Source organism: Schistocerca cancellata, chromosome 2, assembly GCF_023864275.1.
Source record: "Schistocerca cancellata isolate TAMUIC-IGC-003103 chromosome 2, iqSchCanc2.1, whole genome shotgun sequence".
In the NCBI taxonomy this organism is placed as follows: domain Eukaryota; kingdom Metazoa; phylum Arthropoda; class Insecta; order Orthoptera; family Acrididae; genus Schistocerca; species Schistocerca cancellata.
The window spans coordinates 398,072,673-398,089,370 of NC_064627.1; the positions used below are offsets into that span (position 1 = coordinate 398,072,673).

A 16,698-nucleotide genomic window follows, 5' to 3' on the forward strand; every position below is an offset into this window, starting at 1 on the left:
TGTATAAGACCAGACTGCATAAGAAATGGCAGAATCCAGGAAGAACTGAACATTTTAAGCCAGAATAATATGAGCAAAGACTAGAAACAATGATAACACTGGCTCAAAGACTATTTGTGTGCCAACTAAACAAACAGAACAGTGTGACTGGGGAAAAAAAGACTGGCTGATAGAACAGGTACCTAATCCATCATGAGATTGGAAGTAAGTAATTTAAGTCTCAAAAGACACTACTTAAGCAGCACTACATTGTGCTTTAAAAGTAACAGTGGGGCCATGACAATACAAGCTTTAGCAATTTCCATTATTAGTAAAATAACACATCAGTAGCACTTGTAGCACTTCTGAATCATCTGTTGTCTAACTAGACAGTAGCTGGTAGTCTGGCCTCAGCTGCCAGCTCTGTGTGTGTGTGTGTGTGTGTGTGTGTGTGTGTGTGTGTGTGTGTGCATCTGTTATCTCCTTTTGATGAAGGCCTTGTTGGCTGAAAGCTTATTTTGTGACAGTCTTCCTGTTGTGCCTATCTGCAACTCAGCATCTTCACTATATAGTGAGTAGCAACTATCCTTTCTATAATATTGTAGACAGTAGCATTTATACTTTTTAGTGTATGATATAGTAACCTGGAACCACCAACATGCTATGATTACACTTCAGGCCGATACACAAGAAGGGGGAAAAAAAGAAAAAATAAATTAGTACACTTGGAAAGAAAATGCTGATTTTGATGCAATGATCATATATGCTACCTGCAGTATTGCATATGTACTGATAATGGTTTCATCGTTGTCCACCAATAGACAGCTTAGTGGCATAGCTATCAGAATCAGTGTCTACCCTGTGATGGGGAATGCTCACAGCCAGAAGGCTCAGTGTGGTGCAGACATGTGAGGCAAATTGGCAACCATGCCACAGAGATGCACTCGTGCTTCCTATAGCTAACTGAAAATGGTCAAATTGTGAGAGGATGATCCTCTCAGAGAACTGCCACACTAGTTGTGCGTGCTGCATCTTTTGTGCAATGATGACCAGTGGTCATCTGAACATTATAACACCCGTAAATGTGGTTCTGGATATCCACACAGCACAGACACATGCCAGGACAGTCACATTGTAAGGACAGCAGTGGCAGATCATACAGCTACCACAACACAGACAAACGCCCTGTGAACTCATATGTGTCAACACAAACTGTTGTAAACTGTTCATTAGCAGTGGGACTATGGGTACACACAACTCTAGCCCATCTTCCACTCACACCACAGCATTGATGTCCATGGCTCAACTGCTGCCATCAGAGGATCACTTGAATGATGAAATGGCATGCTGTGGTCTTCTGTGATGAAAGAATATTCTGCCTGCAAGTAAATGATGATAGTTTGCATGTACAACACAGATCTGGTGAGCACTGTCTCATAGAGTACATTCATCCAAGGCGCACTGGCCCATTCCAGACCTTACAGCCTTGAGTGTGATAAGCTACAATTCTTGTTCACCTTTGGTGTTTCTGGAGGGGATTCTAATGAGTGCTCGGTATGTGCAAAATGTTATTAGACCCACTCTTTTGCTGTTCTTGCAAATGTTGATGTGTTGTTCCAACAGGATAATGCTTGGCCACATACTCTATTTGAAACTCAGCATGCTCGGAAAAATGTGTAGCAACTTCCTTGGCCAGCACGATCTCTGGACTTGTCTCCAATCAAGCATGTGTGGGATGTGATGGGACGAGACATGATCTATACAACTCATCAACCAAGAACACTTACAGAACTACATGAACAGGTCAGGCGGGTGTGGAAAATGGATCACAGGACACTATTCACCAACTGTACGATCTATTTGATGCCAGGGTCAGTGCCTGAATTGCTTCCCATGCAGGCTACAACAAGCACTAATCTGGGTATTTCAGCATATGTCGATACTTGGTACCTCAGAGCCACTTGTGTCACTGATCTGTAAATGTAAGCATTTCATGTACTCTATATGCAATGCTGCAACAATAAATATTGAGAGAATTGGAATTGTCCACAGGAACGTACTAATATTTTTTCTGGGAATGTGTAATATGTGCCTGAATATTTCAAAACACTTATCCGCTTGTGCTTCCTGTAGATTTATTACTCAGAGAATAGTTTTCATTATACATATTTCAATAGTGTACTTGGTTTTACTGGAAACCATGTTAACTAAAAGAAATTGAGAACTGAAATTATAACTATACATGGTAAAGCTAATTTGGACTGAACTAATATGTGGTTTTGAAAATACTGACACTATGAATTATATGACCAGCATACATACTTTACAGCAACATGTTTCAACTTTCCTGAAACTCAGTAACTTAACAGTAAATCCATACAAATACTACAAACGTGAAAGTGTGTTTGTCTGCTACTTCTTCACAACTAAACAACTGAACCGACTTTGCTGAAATTAGGAAAGAAAATTGCTTGAATGCTAAATTAGACCATTGGCTACATTAGAAAGTGTGAAGCACATGATATTTATTGATTTGAAGAAAACTACATGAACTAGGAAAAGGTATTTACTCCTTGACTTTTGATCTTTGTCTTATTTGTGAAAATGATTTATTGGTTGATTTGTTCTATGTAACATTATTCAACATACTGGATAAAATGCTTAGTCATACTATCCTCAATGTGTTTAATCCACACTTCCATACTAATATTACTAAATGCAAAAGGAACTCTGACTGTTATATTTTCATGACTAAACTGCTGAACCAATTTCAACAAACTTTGATATGGAGATAGCTTGAAATCGGAGGAAGAACATGGACTACTTTAGAAGGAAAAACAAGGAAATTGTCCCCAAAGAGGGTGAACTATGGAATGGAATAACTTTTAAAATCAGTGAAAATAACACAGGTTCAAAAATTATTAAATTTGTTGCATAATGTACATGCTGTATAATGAGTATCTACTCCAAAAGCACAATGCTTAGATGAAAGCTCCTTGTCGTTCCCCCCTGCCAGCACCACTCGCCAGTGGCAATACATGTACAGGCCGATACATGAGAGCAGCTGACGTTATTGCAAGCAGAACAGCTTACTTACTCAGCATCCATCATCACAATAAAAAATCAGTGGATAACAGATACTTTGTATTAAAATTCATACACACCCAAAAGTTCTAGTGCAGAGTTAGCCGTTGTACTTACTAAATTCTAGCTTCTACCACAAAAATTTTGTTGCTCTAATTCTTCTGGACCAAATGACAACCTTTACTGATTAATGAAACCACTAATTAATAATCTGTATAATTTATCATAATTTTTAACATGGCAACTGTACTTGTAAATGGGTTATACTCAATGTACATATACAAAATGGTCCTACAATCTTTTGCACATTACTAACTCGTCACATATTTTGTAAACCCTATTACTGTTTTAATATGTAGCCCATCTAAATTAGAAAACTCTAACCTAGCTGTTTTTCAAACCATTATATAGCTTCCAAAATACTAAAATGTTCATATGCCAGTCTTTGTAACCCCTTCCCAAAATCTTTAGTCTGTGCTTATAAATCTTACTGGAAACATCATGCAGCAATTTTGCATAGTAAAGTGTGCTCCTAGCTTACATTATGGAAATATCTATGTAATAAGTTAGCATAAAATCCAATCAAAATGTACATGTCTGTCACCAGTGTATCCATGTGACTTAATACACTAGATTCAACTAATGATGGGTATTAACTTTAATGAATTTTTCCTTTAAGCAAAAGTGTCAATAATATGGACTATGGCTGTGTATTCTGCAATGGAAACAAAAGAAACTATATCTGATTTGGATAAACAGGAAGAAAGTGGAAGGCATGGTACAACAGAAGATGCAAAGAGTGCCAACTCACAAACTTGCTAGACGAGCAAACAGATATAGTTGGGAAAGAACTGTTAAAAGACTAGAGTACGATTTAAATGGAGTTCAAAAGTTTGGATTCAAAATATTGAAAAAAATGTGGAGTGAAATCAAAGACAAAGTGAAGACAGATATAATAACAGGAAAGGAGTGGTTGCACTGTTATACACAGCTATTAGTAAAGAAAAATGAGCCCTTCTGTACCAACACTGTGAATGTTGGTTAATACAATGCAGTCACAATGACAGACCTGAAAAGCAGTTTAATAAATCTATAACTTACAAAATAAGCCAGTAGCAAGAATTTTCAGTATATAAAAGACAGTGGATGAAAAAGATATGTTCACATTACTAGGGCATATCCATTTTAACTGCTGCTCATACAATCTATTCATATATTATTAAAAGGAAACTCCAACCAACAGCAGAAGTTTTTTTTTATGAGAGGAGCGATGCTGATTTCATGAGCAGGGTTTTAAGCAGATGCAACATTTGTTTTGAAACAACTTATAGGAAAGAGAAGATATTTCACCAAGTCACTGTTTCTGTTCCTCCTAGACTATGACAAGGACTAAAATAAGGTTGTTGTTGTTGTTGTGGTCTTCAGTCCTGAGACTGGTTTGATGCAGCTCTCCATGCTACTCTATCCTGTGCAAACTTCTTCATCTCCCAGTACCTACTGCAGCCTACATCCTTCTGAATCTGCTTAGTGTATTCATCTCTTGGTCTCCCTATACAGTTCTTACCCTCCACACTGCCCTACAATGCTAAATTTGTGATCCCTTGATGCCTCAGGACATGTCCTACCAACCGATCCCTTCTTCTAGTCAAGTTGTGCCACAAACTTCTCTTCTCCCCAATCCTATTCAATACTTCCTCATTAGTTACGTGATCTACCCATCTAATCTTCAACATTCTTCTGTAGCACCACATTTTGAAAGCTTCTATTCTCTTCTTGTCTAAACTATTTATTGACCATGTTTCACTTCCATACATGGCTACACTCCATACAAATACTTTCAGAAACGACTTCCTGACACTTAAATCTATATTCGATGTTAACAAATTTCTCTTCTTCAGAAACGCTTTCCTTGTCATTTCCAGTCTACATTATATATCCTCTCTACTTCTACCATCATCAGTTATTGTGCTCCCCAAATAGCAGAACTCATTTACTACTTTAAGCGTCTCATTTCCTAATCTAATTCCTGCAGCATCACCCGATTTAATTCGACTATATTCCATTATTCTCATTTTGCTTTTGTTGATGTTCATCTTATATGCCCCTTTCAAGACACTGTCCATCCATTCTGTTCAGTTGCTCTTCCAGGTCCTTTGCTATCTCTGACAGAATTACAATGTCATCGGCGAACCTCAAAGTTTTTATTTCTTCTCCATGGATTTTAATTCCAACTCCAAATTTTTCTTTTGTTTCCTTTACTGCTTGCTCAATACACAGATTTAATAACATTGGGGATAGGCTACAACCCTGTCTCACTCCCTTCCCAACCAATGCTTCCCTTTCGTGCCCCTTGACTCTCATAATTGCCATCTGGTTTCTGTACAAATTGTAAATAGCCTTTCGCTCCCTGTATTTTACCCCTGCCACCTTTAGAATTTGAAAGAGAGTATTCCAGTCAACATTGTCAAAAGCTTTCTCTAAGTCTACAAATGCTAGAAACATAGGTTTGCCTTTACTTAATCTTTCTTCTAAGATAAGTTGTAGGGTCAGTATTGCCTCACATGTTCCAACATTTCTACGAAATCCTAACTCATCTTTCCCGAGGTCACCTTCTATCAGTTTTTCCATTCGTCTGTAAACAATTCACGTTAGTATTTTGCAGCTGTGACTTATTAAACTGATAGTTCAGTAATTTTCACATCTGTCAACACCTGCTGGGATTGGGATTATTATATTCTTCTTGAAGTCTGAGGGCATTTCGCCTGTCTCATACATCTTGCTCACCAGATGGTAGAGTTTTGTCAGGGCTGGTTGTCCATAGGTTATCAGTAGTTCTAATGGAATGTTGTCTACCCCCGGGGCCTTGTTTCGACTCAGGTCTTTCAGTGCTCTGTCAAACTCTTCACCCAGTATCGTATCTCCTATTTCATCCTCATCCACATCCTCTTCCATTTCCATAATATTGTCCTCAAGTACATCACCCTTGTATAGACCCTCTATATACTCCTTCCACCTTTCTGCTTTCCCTTCTTTGCTTAGAACTGGGTTTCCATCAAAGCTCTTGATATTCATGCAAGTGGTTCTCCTTTCTCCAAAGGTCTCTTTAATTTTCCTGTAGGCAGTATCTATTTTAGCCCTAGTGAGATAAGCCTCTACATCCTTACATTTGTCCTCTAGCCATCCCTGCTTAGCCATTTTGCACTTCCTGTCGATATCATTTTTGAGACATCTGTATTCCTTTTTGCCTGCTTCAGTTACTGCATTTTTATATTTTCTCCTTTCATCAATTAAAATCAATATTTCTCCTGTTACCCAAGGGTTTCTAGCAGCCCTCGTCTTTTTACCTATTTGATCCTCTGCTGCCTTCACTATTTCATCCCTCAAAGCTACCCATTCTTCTTCTACTGTATTTCTTTCCCCCATTTCTGTCAATTGTTCCCTTATGCTCTCCTCGAAACTCTGTACAACCTCTGGTTCTTTCAGTTTATTCAGGTACTATCTCCTTAAATTCCCACCTTTTTGCAGTTTCTTCAGTTTTAATCTACAGTTCATAACCAATAGGTTGTGTTCAGAGTCCACATCTGCCCCTGGAAATGTCTTCCAATTTAAAACCTGGTTCCTAAATCTCTGTCTTACCATTATATAATCTATCTGATACCTTTTAGTATCTACAGGATTCTTCGATGTATACAACCTTCTTTCATAATTCTTAAACCAAGTGCTAGCTATGATTAAGTTATGCTTTGCACAAAATTCTACCTCTCTTTCATTTCTTAGCCCCAATCCATATTCACCTACTATGTTTCCTTCGCTCCCTTTTCCTACTCTTGAATTCCAGTCACCCATGACTATTAAATTTGCGTCTCCCTTCAGTACCTGAATAATTTCTTTTATCTCATCAAGCATTTCATCAATTTCTTTGTCATCTGCAGAGCTAGTTGGCATATAAACTTATACTACTGTAATAGGCGTGGGCTTCGTGTCTATCTTGGCCACAATAATGCGTTCACTATGCTGTTTGTGGTAGCTTACCCGCACTCCTATTTTTTTTTTTTATTTTTATTTTTTTTTTATTCATTATTAAACCTACTCCTGCAGTACCCCTATTTGATTTTGTATTTATAACCCTGTATTCACCTGACCGTCTTGTTCCTCCTGCCACCGAACTTCACTAATTCCCACTATATCTGACTTTAACCTATCCATTTCCCTTTTTAAATTTTCTAACCTACCTGCTCGATTAAGGGATCTGACATTCCACGCTCCGATCCGTAAAATGCCAGTTTTCTTTCTCCTGATAACGTCCTCTTGAGTAGTCCCCGCCCGGAGATCCGAATGGGGGACTATTTTACCTCCGGAATATTTTACCCAAGAGGACGCCATCATCATTTAACCATACAGTAAAGCTGCATGCCCTTGGGAAAAATTACGGCTGTAGTTTCCCCTTGCTTTCAGCTGTTCGCAGTACCAGAACAGCAAGGCCATTTTGGTTAGTGTTACAAGGCCAGATCAGTCAATCATCCAGACTGTTGCCCCTGCAATTACTGAAAAGGCTGCTGCCCCTCTTCAGGAACCACACGTTTGTCTGGCCTCTCAACAGATACCCCTTCGTTGTGGTTGCACCTACGGTACGGCTATCTGTATCGTTGAGGCACACAAGCCTCCCCACCAACGGCAAGGTCTATGAAATTATACCACATACTTTGCCTACAATGTACCTCTAAATTTAATGAGAATGTAATTCTAAAAATCATATGAAACTGGACCTCAAAAGGAACAAATTTATTAACATTATTTTATTTGTATACAACCAAATTCTTTCAGCAGGCAATGAGAGGGCTTTGCAAGAAAATGAGTTTAAATTGTACAATGTTGTACAAACTTTTGAAATGCTTGTATCTGTAAATAAAACAAAAATGATATAAATTGAAGAGAAACATATAACAAGAGCAAAACTAGTAATAAACAACAAAATGATTGAATAGGTAAATTCTTTTAACTACCTTGGGACAAAGATGTGAATATACAAAACTAACTCAAATGTGGTTAAAAGTGTACAGAAATATAATGATATAAAAGGCACTATAATGAGATACCTTGGTAGAACTATGAGGAAAGACATAACACTAAGACTACACAACATGATTGCAAAGCCTGCTCGTATATATGGCCGTGATAACTGGATCCTAAGAAAAGTAAAGGAATGAAATATTGAAGCAGGTGACATGAGGTTCTTGTACTGATGGTAAGAGACAGAGTGTGGAATGAAGATACAAGACAACAACAATATGAAAAAAGAAAAAAAAAGAATAAGAAAGAAAGAAAGTTAAATTTGTTTGGTTTTAGAACGGACTAACAACCATTTCCACTGCCTTAAATGAAAGAATAAGAAGAAAAAGAGATTAGGTATTGTGTCAACATAGATGCTCATTTGTGTAACTGATTAAAAGAGACAGTGTTTCCATTGCTTACATAAACTGAAGCCATCACTGTAAGGTGTTTATTATGTCAGTATAAAATTGTGACAGTGAGCTGTGAATATTCTGTCACTTCAATACAGATGACTATTAAGGTGAAGGTGCTTGTCCGTGTAAACCAATTTTATGTGAGAGATGGTGCTGGTCATCATACCATCTATAGCGACAACAGATGTGGGAAAAGCTAAATTAACTAAAAAATTGTGTTTATTATTTCTCATTATACCAGTTTTATGGAAATCCTATAAACTTCCTTCAATGAGACACTGAGTGCAGAATAAGAGTTTACAGGTAGTTACCCTGACATGTGATGTCTTTCCAGGTGAGATACAGACCCACTCTGGTACAGTCAGTATGAATTTATTCATTTAAAGTCAGTTATATGTGGCAGAACATATGAACTTGTTGACAGTAGTGTTGATGTTAAAGTAGACTGGAAATACAGGAATGGTGTCGCAAAAAGCAGTGAGAAGGAACTGTGTATAAATAAAGATTTCAAGTGGCATCATAATGGCAACATGTATGTAGACATTGAATAGAACAGTGCACTTATATTAATGAAAGAGACAGAACTAACTAAGACACGGTGCAAATGAAAAATAAATGGATGCCACCATACTGGGTGAACCTTCACCAACCAATGACAGGTCAAGGGGAGCAGCAGCATTGCCATTGGAGAAAATTAAGGTAAAGTGTTTCTGTTAGTAAGTGTTGGTCACCATTTTGTCAAAATAAGTGACGGAATATGGCAGACAGTGTGCTTCATGTTGTCAGACAGAAGGTAGAAATTAGTGGAGAAAGAGTACTGGTTAAAAGTGAATCTTATGAAGACAGTATGTTTGTCAATAAGGTACAAGAAATAAAATTTGGAGAAGAACACGAGGTAGTAATTAAATGTAAGCCTTGTAAGGATAGTTGGTTTAGATGGAGTTAGATACGCCAAATATGACGAAGTAATGAAGAAATATCTAGGGTGTCTCCTGCAGAACTTTTAAATGTTAATAACAGTGAAAGCAACATAACAACAACAAAAGAATTTCATATGGATAGGTTCTTGGGAACGTTCACTGAAGTAACTAAAAGCGTCAAAAGTGACATTGTTGATTTAAGAGTAGAAATGAATAAAAATGGTAGTGAAATTAAATAAGAATTGTAAAATTTGAACTAAAAAGTAGACTCTGAGCAAATTAGTTTGGAAAATAAGTTAGAAAAGGTGACTAAAGAAATGGATGTAAAAATGAACACTGTTAGCAAAGAACATGACACTAAAAGAGATCAGATAGTAAAGTATTGTGAAAAGAGGGTGGAAGCAGTTGTTAGTTGCTTTTGGAACAACTCCGAATGGTTAAGAAAGTTTGTGGTGAAAATAATGCTGAGTTAGAATTACAGCTGGAGAAATGCAAAGTAGCTCTGAATATCAAACTAAAATAAGTTGGAAATGATGTAGAAAACAGATATTTGTCAATTACTGAAGAAAAAATTGCAGAGGTAAAAGGAACTGTAGAACTATATGAAGTTGTATATGCATCTAAATTTAGCGAAATCTCTCCAGCTGCTGTATCTGTAAAGATAGCAGCTTCAATGACAGTACTTCTCATTGTTTTAATCTGTGAAAGGATAGGACTGCAAAGTTTCAGATGATTCAGTTTTCTTAGTGGTATTCTATTCACAAGTCAATTAACCATAAATACAGCAATCCTATTTCCTATGAAACTGACTGCTAAAAAAAATTAACCAGCACACCGTTGTCTATATATAAGGAAAAAGAATATATATAAGCACTCCGTCTTCAGGCCACGAGTGGCCTACCGGGACCATCCGACCGCCGTGTCATCCTCGGTGGAGGATGCGGATAGGAGGGGTGTGGGGTCAGCACACCGCTCTCCCTTGACCGAAGCCGCTACTATTCAGTCGAGTAGCTCCTCAGTTGCCATCACGAGGCTGAGTGCACCCCGAAAAATGGCAACAGCGCATGCTGGCCTGGATGGTCACCTGTCCAAGTGCCAACCATGCCCGACAGCGCTTAACTTCGGTGATCTCACGGGAACCGGTGTATCCACTGCGGCAAGGCCGTTGCCAAAAAGAATATATATACAAGTAAAAATTTATCTAATAGTTTACGTGCCCTGGTATCTAAGTTAACACTGACTGTGAGAAAGAAAATAAAATCCCACATTTTCCCAGCACAACATTTTCTTTCTTGCTGTTGGTTTTAACAGAAAATCTTTACATTCTTGTTTAAAAAATGTATATAGTCTACGTCTATCTGAATGTTAGTAGACTATCGTGTAACAATTTGAAGTAAAGTGATTAAGAACTTTTTGAGATTTTATATATACTTCTATATTACATATATTTAAAAAGTATACAGCTGATGCCTGTCCAAATGTTTATTAGAGCATCATGTAAAAACTTGAAATGAATTGATCAAGAACTTTTCATTATTTCTGCTAACAACATTTGCCATTCGCATATTACATGTATATTTATTTACCATATATATTTAAAATATGTAGACTAAGTAAGTCCAAACATTTATTAGAGTATCATGTAAAAATATAAAGTAAAGCAGTCAACAATTTTTTGAACTTATTGCTAACATTTCCCCTTTACTTACTACATGTACAGTACATTTAAATACCACATACATGAAATAAATATGTAATGTATGCCCATCCAAACATACATTACAGTATCATGTAGGCATTTGGATTAAATCGGTCAATAAATTTTTGAGATTTTTTGCTAACCAACATCTCCTTTTTATATATTACACATATATTTACATTAAAAAAAAATATACAGCCTATGTCTGGTCGAATTTTTATTACAGTATTGAGTAAAAATTACAAATATATTGTTCAAGAACATTTCAAGACTTTTGCTAACTATGTTTCTCTTTTACATATTTCATATCTATGTATGTATCATACCCATATTTAAAAAGTATCTAGCCTACGCCTGGCCAAAAGTTAATTGGAGTAGAGAGCAAAAATTGGAAACAAATTGATCAAGAATTTTTTGAGATGTTTACTAACAACATTTTCCTTCCATGTATTACATATATATTTATGTAGCACATACTTTAAAAATATTTACCTGTGTCTACCTGAATATTCATGTAAAAATATGAAATAGATCTGTCATGAAATTTATGAGCTTTTTGCTAAGAATGTTTCCCCTTTATGTATTATAGACACTAGTATGTGCCACATATATTAGAGAAACATGTAGCCTATGCCAGTCCAAAAATACGTTAGAATATGATGCAAAAATCTGAACTAAATTGATCAAGAAGTTTTTGAGGCTTTTCATAACAATGTTTCCTCTTTATATACATTTTTATACCTTACATATTGAGAAAAAAAAAATCAGTACAGAACATCTCAAGATTTTTGCTAACAACATTTACCCTTGATGTGTTTGGTATATATTTATACAACATACACATTTTAAGAAATATGTAGCCTATATATTTCTGACAGTTTATTATTTAGACTATCGTGAAAAATTTGATGTAAACTGGTCAAGTATTTTTTGACATTTTTGATAACAACATTAATCAATGACTTGTCTTATACAGTAAGTATAGATAGATGGATATATATTTATTTGTTATATATATTTAAAAATATATAGCCTGTGTTTGTCTCAATGTTTATTAGTACAGCAGTCAGGAATATTTTGAGTTTATTGCTAACTGCATTTCCCCTTTATGTAGTATATATTTATATACAATATATATTAAAAATATGTATATATGTCTGTCTGAACATTTATTAGAGGATCATATAAAAATTGGAAGTAAACCAATAAAGGACTTGTGGAGAATTCTCCTAACAATATTTCTTTGCTAACAAATTTTCCCATCTATAAAATGTACAGGTATATGTACATGAACATAGCATACATATTTAAAAATGTGTAGCCTATGTTCCCCCAAACATTTTTGAAAGTGCCCTCTAAAAATTTGAAGTAAATCAGTCAAGAGCTTTTCGAGCAATGCTGAAACTCAATACGGTGTTGGCCCACCCTTAGCCATGAAGAGATCTTCCACTCTCACAGGCAAACATTCAGTCACATGCCGGGAGGTTTTTTGGGGAATGGCAGTCCATTCTTCATGGAGTGTAGCACTAAGGAGAGGTATCAATGTCGGCTGGTGAGGCCTGGCCCGAAGTCGGCATTCCAAAACATCCCATAGGTGTTGTGTAGGATTCAGGTCAGGACTCTGTGCAGGCCAGTCCATTACAGGGATTTTATTGTCATGTAACCACTCTGCCACAGGCTGTGCATTATGAACAGGTGTTCAATCTTGTTGAAAGATGCAATCGCTGACTGCGAATTGCTCTTCAACAGTGGGAAGCAAGAAGGTGCTTAAAACATTCATGTCAAGCCCCCTTTATGAAAATCACGACCACACCATAACACCACCACCTCTGAATTTTATTGTTGGCACTACACACAGGTGATGATGTTCACTGGGCATTCACCATACCCACACCCTGCCACTGGATTGCACATTGTGTACCCTGATTCGTCACTCCACACAACATTTTTTCACTGTGCAATCATCCAATGTTTACACTCCTTACACCAAGTGAGGCATCATTTGGCATTTACCAGCGGGATGTGTGGCTTATGAGCAGCCGTTCAACCATGAAATCCAAGCTTCCTCACCTCCCGCCTAACTGTCATTGTACTTGCAGTGGATCCTGATGCAGTTTGGAATTCCCGTGTGACGGTCTGGATAGATGTCTGCCTATTACACATTACGTTTCTCTTCAACTGTCGGCGGTTTCTGTCAGTCAACAGATGAGGTTGGCTTGTACATTTTTGTGCTGTGCATGTCCCTTCACATTTCCACTTCACTATCACATTGGAAACAGTGGACCCAGGGATGTTTAGGAGTGTGGAAATCTTGGGTACAGATGTATGACACAAGTGACACCCAATCATCTGACCACGTTTGAAGTCCATGAGTTCCACGGAGCACCACATTTCTCTCTCTCACAATGTCTAATGACTACTGAGGTCGCTGATATGGAGTACCTGCCAGTAGGTGGCAGCCAAGACTGCATCCTCTGGCACAAATCAGAAAGTGCCTTTTATAACAGAATCCCAGTATGTTGATGCATTAGACAAGACTCTCATGTTTTTCAACTGTATTTTGTGTCCATTTTTCAGGCAATGCTCAGCTATGGCCAACTTGTCAAGCTTCCTTTGTTTAAGATGTCACTTGTGCACTGTAAATGCTCTGCAACTGTACTAACTGTCTGATGTATAGAGATTCTGACACATTTGCAAGAGGTACTAGTACTGTTATTGTCAATTGTAGGCTTAAACTAAATTATGTTCTTTAAAAATTGTTGAGAACAGTAGGCCTATTCTCATTCACAACAATATTACTCCAATTTCATTGTACAATTGTGTGGGAAATAGGGTAGTTTCAGAATTTTCAGACTCTTTACAAAACTATATTTTCTTAAGTTAGCAGTACGAGCATTTTGGATATGTAATTTAATTCTTAGCAAACCAGTGTTTGTGGTTCACAGTTCAGCCAAAGTATACATCATTCCTGAATTTCATTGGGCATCATTGGAAAATTAATTTTTGAGAATTTTCAGAAGCTGCCACTGTACTTTGCATAATCTATGAGCAATTTGTGCCAAATCAGCATTTGTGATTTAGTTACTACAGCAGATTTTCTAACTAACATATTGTGTTATATCTAGTTTTCCTTTAAAGAGGAGTAGCCCTATATGCTACCTGCATTTGTTGTATATTAACTGCATTAGCCAAAATGCAGCCCCACTGTGAATGCATTTCTCAAACATGGGACGGTTGGTTGACATACACAAGCAGCTAGAAATCATCCTGACTACATCAAATGATTGGCAGCTGCTACAAATCAGTGTGTTGGAAGAGTTCCAGAGAGTTGTGTACCTCTGATACCTATACCAGAGGTATCTCAAGTACTATCCCATGCCATTGATCCTGTTTCCTCCCCAGAATGTAAAGGATCTGTCATTACCTGTCCACTTGATTCCAAACGGTGTGTCAGTGGTGGGACTAGGCATCTTCCACAGGGTGGATGGGGACCAGAGAGATCTCAGGCTGTTGTACCAATCCACCTAACCCACAAGTTTGAGGTACTGCCTTTCACTGAAACTGAAACACAGGCAGTGGGACTCACTTAACCTGTTTTGTCTGGTGTCAGGAGGAGGCAAACACAAAAGAGTAGGGGTCTATTAATCGCTGGTAGTTCAAACATATGGCAAATAATGGAACCCCTTAGTGAAATGGCAGCCAGGACAAGAAAGGACACCAGGTGCACTCAGTGTATATAACTGGGGACCTCGTTGAACATGTTGACAGCCACTGAGGGAACAGGGTGCAGTCAGCTGCAGATTGTGGCACACGTCACAACCAATTATGCTTGTTGTGTGGGGTCCGAGATCATTTTTGCGCTATTCCAGTGACTGGCAGATAAGGTTGACAAGACCAGTCTTATGCTTGGAGCTTCAATGAAGCTCATAATTTGCAGCGTTGTCCCCAAAACTGATTGTGGTCCTTTGTTTCTGAGTCTAGTGGAAGGACTGAAGCAGAGACTTTTAAGGTTCTGTGACACACTAGGCTTCGACTTCCTGGACTTGAGCCAAAGTGTTGAGAACTGTGGGGTCCCCCTAAATAGGTCAGGTGTGCACTGCACATCAGAGACTGCTACTCACGTAGCTGACTGTGTGAGGGATACACACAAGGGATTTTTTTTTTATATAGATTAGGTGAGCCTCCATCCAATCTAGATAACAATAGATGTATGAAACACAGGAGGTATCAGTTTAAGATCAAAAGAAATGCCTCCCATAGCCAATAGTATTAAAATCCTAATGGTAAACTGCCAAAAATACACAACAAAGTGCCAGACTTTCAAGTGTTCATGAAAAAAAAATGAAGCTCACATAACACAAGGTAAAGAAAGCTGACTGAAACCTGAAATTGATAGCAGTGAGATTTTGGGGGAACATTTAAGTGTATACCAAAAGGACAGGAAATGGGAAATGGAGCTGGTGTATTTGTTGCAGGACACAATAAACCCTAATCCACTGAGATAGAAATTGAAGCTGTACTTGACACTGTTTGGGGAAGACTCAGTATCAGTGATGGGTATAAAATGAGGGTGTGATAAGACATCCTGTGAAACTTTAATAATGCCTTCTCTGAAAACCACCTCATAATGGAAATATATTTGATTTAATGGCAACAAATAGACCTGTCCTCTGTGAGGATGTCCACATTGAAACTGGTATTAATGACTATGACGAGATTCTGGCAACAATTACACTCCTGGAAATGGAAAAAAGAACACATTGACACCGGTGTGTCAGACCCACCATACTTGCTCCGGACACTGCGAGAGGGCTGTACAAGCAATGATCACACTCACGGCACAGCGGACACACCAGGAACCGCGGTGTTGGCCGTCGAATGGCGCTAGCTGCGCAGCATTTGTGCACCGCCACCGTCAGTGTCAGCCAGTTTGCCGTGGCATACGGAGCTCCATCGCAGTCTTTAACACTGGTAGCATGCCGCGACAGCGTGGACGTGAACCGTATGTGCAGTTGACGGACTTTGAGCGAGGGCGTATAGTGTGCATGCAGGAGGCCGGGTGGACGTACCGCCGAATTGCTCAACATGTGGGGCGTGAGGTCTCCACAGTACATCGATGTTGTCGCCAGTGGTCGGCGGAAGGTGCACGTGCCCGTCGACCTGGGACCGGACCGCAGCGACGCACGGATGCACGCCAAGACCGTAGGATCTTACACAGTGCCGTAGGGGACCGCACCGCCACTTCCCAGCAAATTAGGGACACTGTTGCTCCTGGGGTATCGGCGAGGACCATTCGCAACCGTCTCCATGAAGCTGGGCTACGGTCCCACACACCGTTAGGCCGTCTTCCGCTCACGCCCCAACATCATGCAGCCCGCCTCCAGTGGTGTCGCGACAGGCGTGAATGGAGGGATGAATGGAGACGTGTCGTCTTCAGCGATGAGAGTCACTTCTGCCTTGGCGCCAATGATGGTCGTATGCGTGTTTGGCGCCATGCAGGTGAGTGCCACAATCAGGACTGCATACGACCGAGGCACACAGGGCCAACACC

General features: G+C 38.6%; 1 protein-coding gene and 1 pseudogene across 1 annotated transcript in view; both read right to left on the minus strand.

The window, feature by feature from the left end:
• Positions 1–16,698, minus strand: part of LOC126161827 (regulating synaptic membrane exocytosis protein 2) — a 1,269,779-nt gene that overhangs the window by 490,502 nt on the left and 762,579 nt on the right.
• Positions 10,501–10,618, minus strand: LOC126163697 (5S ribosomal RNA; annotated as a pseudogene).